Raw genomic sequence first — 13,926 nt, 5'->3', positions numbered from 1 at the left:
TTGTTTCCGGTTCTGCTTCCTGCTTTCTCTGGGGCCAAATACCTTTCTTTATTTTTCCTTTATTTAGCAATGTCTGGCTTCTGAACCCTTGGGTTTGCTAGAAAGCTGACTTCCAGACGATCGGCCGGGGCGGGGGGATGATAATAATATCTCGAATGTATCTGGTTTCTCTCTCTTAGAAGCTCGTGTGCATTCCATACATGTGATCTCATTAGCCTCCCAGCATCTCTGCAAACTAGGGAAGTGACAGGTGTTTACAGGGAAGGCACCGGCCTTAAGTAAGCTCTGCTCAATCATAGGGTGAGTCACAAGGACTTAAATAGAAACTGCTTTAGTTGCAATTCACTTCTTTTTCTCCTTAGTTGATTGGCAAAGTGTTATAGCTTTATGTATTTTAACCAACAAATGGATGTTTATCCCACCCAGGTAAGCATATTCCCAAATCTCTGGTGGCTCACCCACTGGGACCAGATGAAGTCAGCATTCTTTTTCCTGGTAGAGTTGGTTCCCCATGTAGGAGCTCTTTGGTCCATGCCAGGCCTACCCACTTTTGTCAGCCCTTCACCCTCCCCCCTTGAATTGCATGGAATTTTCAGGGCTTGTTGATGCTTCTAGATGTACCACCCTCAGCTTGGGAGTGTGGCAAACCTCAGCCCAAGTGCTACGTATGACTTTTCTCTTCCAGATTCATTCTCCTTGGCTCCTTCTATCTCTGTATATGTTCCCCAGAAAATCACAATCATTTTATTTGATTATAATTCTTTCTATCTATGGTTTTAGTTATTCAGCTGAGAGCAGAGAACATGCCTTTTCATCTATATTTCCAGCTGGAGTGGTGTTCCACTAGAGCTGTGCCACAAAGTACTTATGCACTCAAAGCTGCCATGATTTCTGAATCAGGAATTTGGAAAGAGAGGGTCAGAGTCAGATGTCAACCAAAAGCTCACTGGGCTGGCCATTCTTGAAGGCTCATTCACATGGCTGGCAGATGATGTTGGCTGTTGGTGACAGCTGAGCTAAGCTATCAACTAAAGTCTGTACTCATGGCCTTTTTGGCATGGTGATTTGAGACCATCAAACTTCCCTCATGGACCCTGGCTTCCTGTAGAGCCAGGGTCCCTGAAGAACCAGGCAGAAGGCATGGCTTTGCTGGTCTCACTGTGGAAGTCACACAGCGTCACTTCCACCACATACTATTGATTACAAGTGAGTCATGAGGCCAGTTCAGATAAAGGTGGGAATTAGACTCAACCTGGGAACAGGGGAGTGTTAAGTTCACGTTGCAGAAGAGCACATAGGAGCTATTGTTTCAGAATTCTTTAGAAAATACAACCTATAACAAGTGGCATGTGCTCCATAGATAATACTGAATGATCATAAATGAAGCAGGTCTCCACCTTTATGACTCAGAATGAACTTATCACTGTGGTGACAACACTTCCCAAAGGTGCTCAGGCAGCAATCCCAAGGCTTGCTCCTTGAACTTGCATCCATAGCCCCCAGGATCTTGTTAAAAAGGGAGATTTCAGTGTCCCCATCCAATTGAAATCTCTGAGGGTAGGATCAAATGTGTATATTTTAAGCAAGCCCTCAACCCTGGAAAATTCTAGAGAACTGTACAGAAAAGATGGAGAAAAGAATCTGTAAGGGGTTCTAAAAGATAGCCCACGTAAAACATTCCTCCTGAGCTCAGTGATTGAAAACAATAACCATGTCTTATCTCACTGTTCCTGTGGATCAGGATTCAGGGCATGGCTTTGTGAGCTGTCTCTGACCCAGGATCTCATACAGGCCGTAGTCGGGGTGTTGGTTGAGCTGCAGTCAGCTCAAAGTTGGCTTTGGGAAAGAGCAGCTTCTGAGGTTGCCCACATGGCTGCTGGCAGGTCCAGAGAACAAGTTGTGAAGACTGAGAGAGACCCAGATAAAAGTCACCATCTTTTTACAACCTCATCTCAGAAGTGAAATCCCAACCCTTTTGCCTTATCCTTGTCAGAACCAAGCTGCAGGCCCCGCCCACATTCGAGGAGTGGGAACCACACAGGAGTGTGTGTACCAGAAGGTGAGCGTTCCTGCATCCTAGAGGCTGTCTGTCACAAGTTGCAGAGGTGGGGATTGAGTGCAGACCATCAAGAAGTCAGTTGTAGGAAACTAGAGGGATGCACAAAGCACGGCTTCACTAAGTGCACACTTGATCAGTTCTAACAAAGCGCTGAGGACTGAAGCAACTGCCCCATCCCGGACACACACAGCCTCAACTTATAGGGAAGCCTTGAGGGTGTTTTTTAGAAGTGAGGGCTTGAATAGGCTGAGAAGAGAGAGAAGAAAAGGGAGGAGTTTCATTCGTTTCAGTAGGACTGTTTTTCAGATCATAGGTGGGCAGGTTATTAAAATGGAAATATCGCATCGACTTGTTAGAAATACGACCCAAGAGCTCTTTTGTCAGGCGGAGGCCATCATACACTAAAATTGGTGGTCAGGTACCCCACCCTCCACATTCTACAATAGATCCCATGAGGAACTTGCTGCTACAGGATAGTATAGTAAAGCGAAGCCAATCTCAAACTTAACCCAACCGCCTAGTGCTATGAACAACAGTGGCTTGAGAGAGAGAGAGGAGAGAGAGAGAGAGAGAGCAGAGCAGAGAGAAAAGGCTGGTTCCACCCTGCCTGGTTTTGATTTGTGGAGTTCAGTGCGACTCTCAGCTTTTTCTCAATATTTTTCTCAGTTTCACGGAAATAGTGTCATAATCCCCAGTTAGAGGGAAGCAGTTCAACATCCCATTGATTCAAGCTCTCTGCAGAAGAAGATGCAGGAAAGCAGAGGGAAGAGCAAAGGGAAAGAAAAATGCACACCAAAAAGGCCAAAATAATCTAGTCTGGAAGAAGAGACACACTGAGGACAAGGTTGGATGTGACTGTGCTGGACCACATTGAACACATGTGGTTCTCAACAAGAATCCAGAGAACACACACTTTGCACCAGGACTATGCTAACCATCTAGGGGAATAATAATTGCACAATGTGGACCTGTGCTCACAGTGTTAAAGCTCCACTAGATCTTCCCCCACAGAGTTCTGAGTGAGAACAGAGCCCAGACACTGAATGCTGCTCTCCTTCTTCTCAAGCTCAGCTAAGAGAAGAAGCTTCTCCGTGACAGTCCCCTTGCAGAGAAAGCAAATACAGAGGAACTGGAAGCCAGGCATCATACAGGAGGTTCACACACAGACCTGTCTCAAGCTTGGATCCCTTGGTCTTCCAGATTATGCACCTTGAGCTCAGGAAGAACCAATGAGTAAATATAGGACAGGACATGAACCCCACGAACCTTCCTAAACTTACCAGTCATTAAGAATGACCAGTTTTCAGGATCATGTGTGATCCAGCAATCCCTCTCCTGGGCATGTATCAGCAGAAAAATATAATTCAAAAAGATACATGCACCCCAAATACTCACTGCAGCACTATTTACAATAGCCAATAGATAGAAGGTACCTAAATGTCCACTGACAGAGGAATATATAAAGATGTAGTACATATATGCAGTGGAATATTACTCAGCCATAAAAAAGAGTGAAATAATGTCATTTGCAGCAACGTGGATGGATCTAGAGATCATCATACTAAGTGATGTAAGACAAATATCATATGATGTCACATATGTGGAATCTAAAAAAAATCATACATGTGAGCTTAAATACAAAACAGAAATAGATCCACAGACATAGAAAACAAACATACGGTTACCCAAGGGGAAGGGGTGAGGGGAGAGATTAGTTAGGAGTTTGGGATTAACATAAACACATTACTATATATAAAGTAGATTACCAATAAGGACCTACTGCATAGCACAGGGAACTATACTGAACATTTTATAATAATCTATAAGAAAAATACCTGAAAAAACATGTATAACTGAATAACTTTGCTGTACACCTGAAACTAACACAACATTGTAAATCAACTATACTTTAATTTAAAAAAAAAAAAAGAAGACCAACTTTCATGAGAAGAATAGACTCCTTGCTTCATCCTGCAGCCCCCACAACTCTCCCACCTTTTCTGGAAGAACTATCATAGATTGCAAGCTTTTAGAGCTTCAATATTCAGTATCATTCAGGCTCCCAAGTGAGTTCTGAGGGTGTGCCTTCCTCCCTGCAGAAGCCTCATCCAGAATGGACACAGCTGCCCACCACTATCCCTCGTGGCCTGAGTCCCTCACCCCAGGTGGAGAGCAGCCTCTGCAGCAGATGTGAGAGGAACAGAGAGAACTGCTGGGTGGCCCTGGCTTCCCGGTGCTTCCTCTGAGGAGCAGGCACAGTCCTCTCTTCCCACCCCTCTGCTGCTCTCCTCTGCCCTCTGAATCCAGACCACCTGCTTATTTAGCGCTAAATTATACTCCAATTTCCATGTGTTCTTTTCATCAAAGTACTTGACTTCCTCCCAATAAGAAATCTAAAATCACTTCAGTTTTAGACTGATGAAACATCGTTCTTTTTATTTTATTTTATTTGTATTAGAGTATGGTTGATTTGCAGTGTTGTGTCAATTTCTGATGTGCAGCATAGTGACCCAGTCATACATATATATATATATATATATATATATATATATATATATATATTCTTTTTCTCATACGATCTTCCGTCGTGTTTTATCCCAAGAGATTGGATATATTTCCCTGTGCTGTACACCAGGACCTCATTTCTTATCCATTCTAAATGTAAGAGTTTGCATCTACCAACCCCAAACTCCCCGTTCATCCCACTCCTGGACATAATATCCCAATAAAGCTTCCATTCAAAAAGATACATGCACCCTTATGTTCATTGCGGCACTATTCACAATTGCGAAGACATGGACGTAACCTAAATGTCCATAGACAGATGAATGGATTAAAAAGATGTGGTATGTATATACAATGAAATACCACTCAGCCATAAAAAAATACCATTTTCAGCAACATGCATGCAACTAGAGATTCTCATACTAAGTGAAGTGAGTCAGAGAGAGAACGACAAATACCATATGATGACGCATACCATTCTTTAACCAAAAAGCCGCAACCAAGATTAAGGAATAAAAGTCCCCTCTTTGATGAGACTAGGTCTGTTGAAATGTGTTGCTTGGCTCAGGGATGGTGCTTTCTGCAGGTTGGGATTAGCACTGTTTTCAAAGACAGCAAACTGGGTGTCATTTCTAGCTCCCCCTCCCCCCCACGTCTCAGGGATCTGTGCCAGATTCTCTTTCATCCCCAGTATAGAATGGAGTCATCTTCAAACACCTCAGCCACTCCACACACCAATAAAAGGAAGAAGCAGGAACAGGGGGTAAAAGCCTCAATACATTGGAGTAAGAATACCTGTGGCTAGCTTGCCATTTTTGTTACTTTGAGGATCAAATGAGGTGATTGGGTGAACTTGCCAGGGAACAATAAAGCACCACACAAACGCAAGCTCATGTGGAAACACCATTTGGGTTTTGAAAGAGTTGGGCTCAGTACTAGCGTTGTTCCGCACATAGGATCCTGGGCAAGCGAGGTAGAGTCTCCAGGGCCCCAGCATTCTCAGCACATGGTTCTGGCCGCACAAGACCCATCACACTGTTCTCGCTAGAGTAGGCTCTCAAGGCATCTCAGCTTTGGCACTTGGCTCTGAACTGCCCTCCATTTCCCAGATACATATTTCATACAAACACGTGGTGCCCATCAGAAGTCCTCTGCGGGTGCCCGTGCTGATGGGGAGGCAGCATGACCAACATGAGGCGAGCAACTCCAGGCTCCAGCATCCTTGGCCATCTTCACAAAGGCCACGGAAGGAAGCAACACCAAAGAAAGGGTCCATTTTAGGAGCTGCTGCTACCGATTAGAATGGGTGGGTCCATTGAGATAGAAGCAGTCTTTGAAATCAGAGTCATTGTCCAACCAGCCTCCCTATTAATGCATGTTTCACTATAACCAGATTGATCTCTGACCTTCTACAACTAATTTTTGCTCTCTTGGGCATCTGCCAACTCTCAAAGTGCATGGCTCCCTGCCAGGTGTGAACACAGACAGCCCGCACTTATTTCAGTGTGAGATGGACAACATGAACCATCACCCCCGCTGGATCCCAACCAGTGTGACTGGCAGCTAAAGAATAGAGGCCTCAAAGTCCAGGGGTGGGGGGTGGGCAGTGGGGCATCGTGGCCAAAAGGGCAGCAAGGCCAGAACATTCCCAGAGTGGACTGTGGACCTAGGAGGGCTGGGCAGGGATGGCTCCATGCTATGCAAGTTGGCAAAGCCAGGGTTCAGATTTTTGAGCCCTAAAGCCCTCACTACGGTGACTTGGAGATGTGACCTTGAATCTGGGGTTGGGAAGATGCCTTTCCTGGGATACCTCATGGAAGTATGCTTCCTTGTGTTAGCATCACTCACCTTCTCTGTTTCCTTCCTGCTCTTCAAATGCTGCCTGTTTCTTGTATGCTCGGGGCATCAGTGTTCCCCACAACATGGACAGTCACCGGAGCCAAAGATCGATAGGCATCTGAATTTAGAGTTGAAACAGCCCAGTGGCAGGGAGATGGAGAGGGGGTGTGATTCAGCAGCCCGTGCAGAGCAAAGCGGGGTGGAGGAGCCCTCCCCAGAGCATGTGGGGCTGCCGTGCTCACAGCAGACCCAGGGCTTTTCCGGGGGGTCAGGTGACAAGGAGGTGAGGCAGCAGGCAGCAGGTAGAGGTGGAGGAAGATTGCAATTCCTTGGTTTCTTTTCTTTCTTTCTTTTTTTTTTTTTTGCCTTTTTTGCCATTTCTTGAGCTGCTCCCGTGGCATATGGAGGTTCCCAGGATAGGGGTCAAATTTCAGAGCTGTAGCCGCCAGCCTACACCAGAGCCACAGCAACGCGGGATCCAAGCCACATCTGCAACCTATACCACAGCTCACGGCAGCGCTGGATCCTTAACCCACTGAGCAAGGCCAGGGATCGAACCCGCAACCTCATGGTTCCTAGTCAGATTTGTTAACCACTGAGCCATGAGGGGAACTCCCCGCATTTCCTTCGTTTCTAAGCCTTTCCTGGGAATGAGTTATTCTGCACTTCCTGTGTGTGAAGTGGAGATCTGAGGTTGGAGGAATTCTCCATGACCAGCCACAGGGAGGAGAAAACACTGCAGGTAGCAGTGCCCTAACCCAGTCCCCTACAGTGCCCAGTAAGAATGTGATTTGTTCATTCAGGCTGTATAGGAAAAGTAACAGAGTCACCACCCACTCTCGTCACACCCTTTTTAGAAACATTTCTCCGTACTTGGCCCCTGGTGGGGATTTAGAGAATGAGCTTCAATCTCAGACAAGAAGATGCTATGAGTACCAAAGTCTTTTTCAATTTGGACAGTAATAAACAAACAGACAAAAATAAGTTTAAAAATAAGTCACTAGTATTACGAGTATTGATGAGAGCAAATTGCATCTAACCCAGCACGAGCACAGGCATTTTCGGTCAATGACCGGAGTTGTTAGTAAAACAGAAACATTTTGTACTGGCACGTGCTCAGGCCAGCTCAGTCTGCTCACTTGTTTTGAGGACGGTTTGGTCAGAGAGTGAACCCCTGGGCTCTGTGGATGCCGCTTCACTCAAAATGTGCCTTGGCTTGGAACCAAGGAAGATGTTTGGGCGAAACCTTCTGTTTAATGAATGTGCTTGTCAAAGTTCCGTGAAGCATGAGAGAGGAAGGAAGTGTCCCTGCTTGGGGTCCAAGCTCCCTTCCCTTCTCCAAAGCCCCAGTGTTCCCTCTCTGATCACCAGCAAACCACCCCCCAGCCTCAGGCAGGTCTTTTCTTTCTACTGTGAACTTTCCTCTTCCCTTTCTTTTTGTTTAATGTTTTAAATTTATTTTTCATTTTTTAATTACTTTTTATTATAGTCGATTTACAGGGGTCTCAATTTTTGCTGTACACCAAAATGACCCAGGTATAAATAAATAAATAAATAAATATATACACACACATTATACATTCATATACAAATTATACATTTATAATTTATAATTATACAATATTATACCTTTATTATACAAATATGTATACATTCTTTTTCTCACATTATCCTCCATCATGTTCCATCTCAGGTATGTGTGGTTCCCTGTGCTCTACAGCAGGACCTCATTGCTTATCCATCCTCTTCCCTTCCTTAAATTGGCTGTCCCCTGAAAACACCACTCCCCCCCCCACACCCATCTTCCCTCCAGTCCCTTACCTTACTGTGCGCTTGGAGGTGAGGCTGGTGTTTTCCTAGCAAGGGCTTTGATGCTGCTTCTAAAGAGTTAGTTAACCTTCAGCCTCTTGGGAAAGACTTTGGCGCCCCATTAATCTCCACCACTCCCTCCCCCCCCCCATTTTTAAAGGCAGCAGGCAGCTCTCCTTATCATATAATCCAAACGGGACCAACTAAGGGTCTTGGACAATGGTGGGAGGATGAGGGAAGGATGAAGTCAGTGACGACTGATGAGTGCTTTCTTTGCCTGGCTCGGGTCATGCAGCTGTTTCTCCCTCCCCAGGTAGAGCCACCAGAGCATCTGCATGCTGAGAAAACCCTCAGAAAGAGATGATTTCCCAGCCAACCAATCAAAGACAATGAAAGCAAGATGTGGAACCAGGGAATGCCACATGCTCAAGGCGCCATCCATGGATGAGCCTGCATGCACGTGGGTGAAACGGAGGTCTCATCTTGTGTATCACCTCTGATAGGTAAGCAGGGGCTGCCCAGTGTCCTGTGCTGAGGATTTCGAGGCTACCATGGCCTTCAGAGGGTTCAAGGAGTGAGACTGTCGTCTGGTAAGGTAGGACAGTGGGGAGAGATGGGCTTGTGGTTGATCTTGGTTTAGAGCCACATAAGAGGCTTACCAGATTGATGATGTAGCCTGCCCACTCCAGCCTCAAATCCGCTTCATGCACACTCCCTTCTTTTCCACTCCTACCCCTTCTGAGGCCGGGCTCTCCACGCAGGTTGACTCCAGAATGTGCCTGCTGCTGGGATCCTTAAATAACACGCATTGTGACTTCGACTCGCGATAGTAGAGTGGCTGGTTGCACAGAGCAATTATGACAAAGCTACAAGCTGTTCTGTTTAGGGAGAAGACACAACTCCTTCACTTGTTCCCAGTCTATCTGGCCAACACGATTCCATGAACCGAGACAAAGTAAGGCAGGCTGGTCTCTGTGATGCCAGACGTATGAGCAGCCGTTCCGGGACAGCTAGTGAGGCCAGCCCCCACTCTATCACGGGACCACTAACACTGCTGGCCTGGCCGCCTCCTGTTTCCAAAACAAAAAGCTGGACACGGTCTCCTCACTTCCCAGAGGATGAAGCAACACGTGGTCAGCTGCTCTCTGACTTTACTGCTCTGACCTCTAATCACCTTTTGCGTGCACTGACGCAAGACCAGCCTGACTGAAATGACACATCCCCTCGGCCTGTCTGTGCCCTTGTGGTCCACCTCCATGGCTTTGCACATGGCTTTCCCCTCTCCCTGTTAACCACACAGATATTCCTCTTGATTCCTACTACCCTGCTTTTGTTTTTTTTTTTTGTTTTTTTTTTTCTTTTTTATGGTCATACCCGAGGCACATGGAAGTTCCCAGGCCAAGGATGGAATCAGAGCCACAGCTGCAACTTCCAACACAGCTGCAGCAACACTAGATCCTTAACCCACTGTGCTGGTCAGGTTAAGGATCGAATCTGCTCCTCTGCAGTGACCCGAGTCACTGCAGTTGGATTCCTAACCCACGGTGCCACAGCGACAACTCCCCGACTGCCCCTGTTTATGTGTCTTCATCATGGGGACTCAATCCCTTCACCCATAAGTGGCCCATTTGCCTGTGATGGCAGGACCAATGGAATTTTTCCCTCTCTCTATGACCAGAGTGCCTGGCTAGTAGGTACCCAATGGGTAAGTGATTGGACAAGATACATCAACAAACTAGTCTTCCCAATCGTGGAGGAAAGAAATGCAAAATTAGGCCACACTCTGGAATTCACTTCCCATGAATCTTCTTCCCCAGGTGCATACACTGTGGAAAGAAACGGCTCTGGGATGAATGACAAGCCTTTATTGGTACTTTCTAGGGGACAGGACGGTGCTAGGTGCTAGAGATATAATGGTGAATGAAAACAGACCTGGTCAGTGCAGTTTGGTGATTGCTATCTAAGGGGAAAGACAAGCATGAATAACAGACATTGGATCGAGGAGCAGAAAAAGTGCCAGAAGTAAGGACGTGATAGCAAATATCAATGGGTGCCTGGGGTGTGCACTGCACCCCCAGGCAGGCACCCGCAGACCCACGTGAGGTGAACGCTCAGATGCACGAGGCATGAATGCCCTGTGCACAGCCCTGATGCCCAGGCACATAGGCTGGTCAGAATCCCAGCTCTGCAGGTCGAGCACGGGCTCGGTTGTGCTGGTCCCCATTCAGATGAGATCCCTTTGGGTAAAAGCAACCTTGGCAGGAACTTGGCCCCCTGGGCGGGTCCCCTGCACTCCCCGGAGGCTCCTGCTAACATCTGCTGCCAACACCCTTCTGAGAGCCTTCAGACTGCTTCAGGTGAACCATGGATTCCCTCTGAAGACACTGTTTTTTAGCTTGTGGTTAAATGAAGCCATGACCATTTTCAGCTGGAGACCCTTACCCGGCTGAATTCCCTGAGAACCTCTGCAGGCTAAGGTGTTAGAAGGAGGGGACCTGGCCCAAGTTTCCTGTTGTTTCAAAAAGACTGTGACTCCCTTCACCAGCTTGGGCATCACCTACAAGTCCACTGGGACTTCATTAGGAGGCTTGAACCTGGGACCTCTCGATCCTGCATCACCGGGGCTTCTCCAACGAGCAACCTGGAGGGAAGGATGCAGGTGTGGGGCTCCCGCGCCCCCACCCAGACCAGATCACCTCTGCCCCCAAGCCTCCTCTGACCACAGCACACAGGCTCAGCCTCTATTTTTTCCACAAGCCCCTGTTCAGACAGCTGTCCTGTCCACACAGCTAAAGCACACCACGTGAGACCTTCCAGGGGATTTAGGGTCAGCCTTGGGAAAGTATTTTTATTTAAGTTGTCTAAGGGGAGGTGAGAGGGGGATGCATGACTGGATGAATTTTCACAAACTGGACACACCCGGGAAGCCAGCACCAGCTAAAGAAACGCAACACTCTGAGCCCCCACGTGTCGGCTTCCAGGCACCAAGCCCAGCATAACAGCTCCCCTGACTTTGAGCGGCGTAGACTAGTTTTGTCTGTTGTGTACTTTATATAAATAGACTCATACAGTATGTGCTCTTTCCCGACTCACTTCCAAGAATGACCTTTCATCACAATCAACACAACTGATGCCATTCCCGTCTTAAAGCAACCGGCGCCTTGATTCGGGAGTGGTCACGTGTCAGGTCTCAGTGTTCAGGTGCCCAACCCTGACCCACATCCCCGCATTGCAGTCCGTCACTCCTCAGGGTAGGGTCCCGAGGTGACCCTCTCACTCCCTCACAGACAAATCTGAGGTGACTCAGAGCCAGCACAAATTTGCTGCTATTCCAAGACCCTAAACCCGAGGTGAGAGCCTGAGGCACTGTGGGAGCTGGAACCCAGAGAGGAAAAGAATGACTGTAAAAGGACAATGCCCAGACCCCCAACATCTCTCTGTACCCCAAGGTTAGAACAACCTGGAGCCCCAAACAAGAAGCCTCCCCTTTTCCTCCCCTCCTCCTGCTCAATCATGCACTCAGCCTGTCACCACGCTCTGTTGCTCTGTCCCTTCTCCATCCTGACTTCCTTCCTTCCCTTCCTCCCACCTCCCCCCACCCTAGTGACCCTGCTCCTGGGCCAGCTGCCCGAAGCCCTAGCCATGGGCTGCCCTGCCCCAGACTTGTCCATTACCAGTCCCTTCTGCCCGGTGTGCCCAGACACTTTTTAAGACAAAAATCTTATCATGCCATTAGACCATTAAATACTTGATAGTTCCCCCAGACCTTAGGTGTGACCCCACCACCTTTAAGTGACCAAATCATCACGGCCTCTGTGTGCTTCCCTCACCCACAGACACCTCTCATACTTGATGCTCAGCCACCCTGGGTTCCTTAGCCCTCACCTTGGGCCTTGCAGAGACCACTTCCTCTGCCCAGCATTGTCTCCCCTCCCTCAGCTCCTTCCTGGGAAGCTCCCTGCCCAGCCCCACCAGACCTCTGCATTCTGGGGGTACCAGCCCTGGGCTCATTATATGGGGCTATTCCTACTAGTATCACAGCTGGCTGTCCCAATAGACCACATGCTCTATGATGGAAGGAACCTGCCTTCTATGGCTCACTGCCTTTTCCTCCAAGAAAATTCCTGATGTATGTTAGACAGGAAAGAAACATTAATTGAATGAATGAATGAGTAAATGAATTATAACAATGCACTGTGGTAGATCAGTACCAGTCTCTGCCGGACACAATCAGACTTTACTCCACCAACTCTTTACCTAAGAAGGATTCCATGACATGCACCTAATAGCCCCCAAAGTTAGCAGAGTAATATCAGAATCTTAGTAACACAAAAGAAGTAGTCTTGAGATAGCTGCCGATTTCCACGGGGCAGAGAGGTCCTGGATGCTGAGATAAAGGACGTAATGTTTGTTTAATGACTTCCAAAGATGACCAGCCAGCCTGTGTCTGTGGGTACCCTTCCTGGGCAAAGGCACCACAGACGCAGGCAGAAAAGAAGTCACCCAGGATGACTGTCAGAACAGGAAGTAGGTATAAAATAGCTCCGGGGAGTTCCCATCCTGGCGCAGTGGTTAACGAATCCGACTAGGAACCATGAGGTTGCGGGTTCGGTCCCTGCCCTTGCTCAGTGGGTTAACGATCCGGCCTTGCCGTGAGCTGTGGCGTAGGTTGCAGACGCGGCTCGGATCCCATGTTGCTGTGGCTCTGGCGTAGGCTGGTGGCTACAGCTCCGATTCGACCCCTAGCCTGGGAACCTCCATATGCCACGGGAGCGACCCAAGAAATAGCAACAACAACAACAACAACAAAAAGACAAAAAAAAAAAAAAAAAAAAAAGCTCCCACGGAGTCAATGGTCCCTATATTGTATAGCAAGGAGGGCATGAGCCCCAGACAGGCTTCAGGGGAGAAAGGGCGAGAACAGACAGGTATTTCTGGAGTTGCATGCCTATGACCAAGGGTGGACATCTGCCTCTATCCTTTTCCGAGGATTTTGTCTCATTTCATCTCCACTCCAGGAAGCAGGACTTGCAGCCAGAGGTGATGGCACCTGGGTATAGGCTTCCACCCAGCTCTTTTTTCCCCCAAGGATGACGTAGTTCAGCAAACAAAGTAATACCGTCACGAGTCAAGTAAATGCTGCAAAGTTATGAGCAAATTCACCTGTCTCAGAAGGAGCATTACAGAAATCACGGATGTGCAGCAGAAGGCTGAGCGGTGACTTCAGTGCTAATGCTACACTTTGCCACCCCTGGCTCGGTTTGACCCCGGCTAGCATTTGAGACCTGGATGTGATGAATCAATCGCTTTTGTAGACAACAATCTAGGAGTCTTTGCCTGTGATCAAAGCGTGCCTGTTGACCTCACCAGGACAGCAAATTACCTTAAGATCCAAAGCCTGGAGTTTATGGCAACTCAGATTCCCCAGATTGTCTTCAATAAGCAGCAAGGCCCCCAGCCTCCTGTCCCAACCTCCTACACAAACACTCCGCAGCTGGCTCTTTCTCTCCAGGGAACCCTAGCCCTGCAAGTGAAAAAGTTGGGAAACATTCTAGCTGGTGGGCTTGTGTCGCTGCAGCCTCATCCTTTCTTGGGCTGGGTTTGCATTTGGAGAAACACTTTTCAGAGCATTTGATTCTTTTTTTTTTTTTTTGGTCTTTTTGCCATTTCTAGGGCCGCTCCTGCGGCATGTGGAGGTTCCCAGGCTAGGGGTC

General features: G+C 47.7%; 1 long non-coding RNA gene across 1 annotated transcript in view; it reads right to left on the bottom strand.

The window, feature by feature from the left end:
- The window catches only part of LOC125116050 (uncharacterized), a 55,252-nt gene extending 45,999 nt beyond the window's left edge, over positions 1-9,253 (bottom strand). Inside the window, exon 1 of the long non-coding RNA XR_007132238.1 lies at positions 8,872-9,253. This is a non-coding gene — a long non-coding RNA (uncharacterized LOC125116050). The remainder of the gene's footprint in view (positions 1-8,871) is intronic.
- Positions 9,254-13,926: the final 4,673 nt, after the last annotated feature.

Source organism: Phacochoerus africanus, chromosome 15, assembly GCF_016906955.1.
Source record: "Phacochoerus africanus isolate WHEZ1 chromosome 15, ROS_Pafr_v1, whole genome shotgun sequence".
In the NCBI taxonomy this organism is placed as follows: Eukaryota; Metazoa; Chordata; class Mammalia; order Artiodactyla; family Suidae; genus Phacochoerus; species Phacochoerus africanus.
Note: the sequence above shows the minus strand (reverse complement) of the source record. Positions and strands in the feature narration are given on the sequence as shown.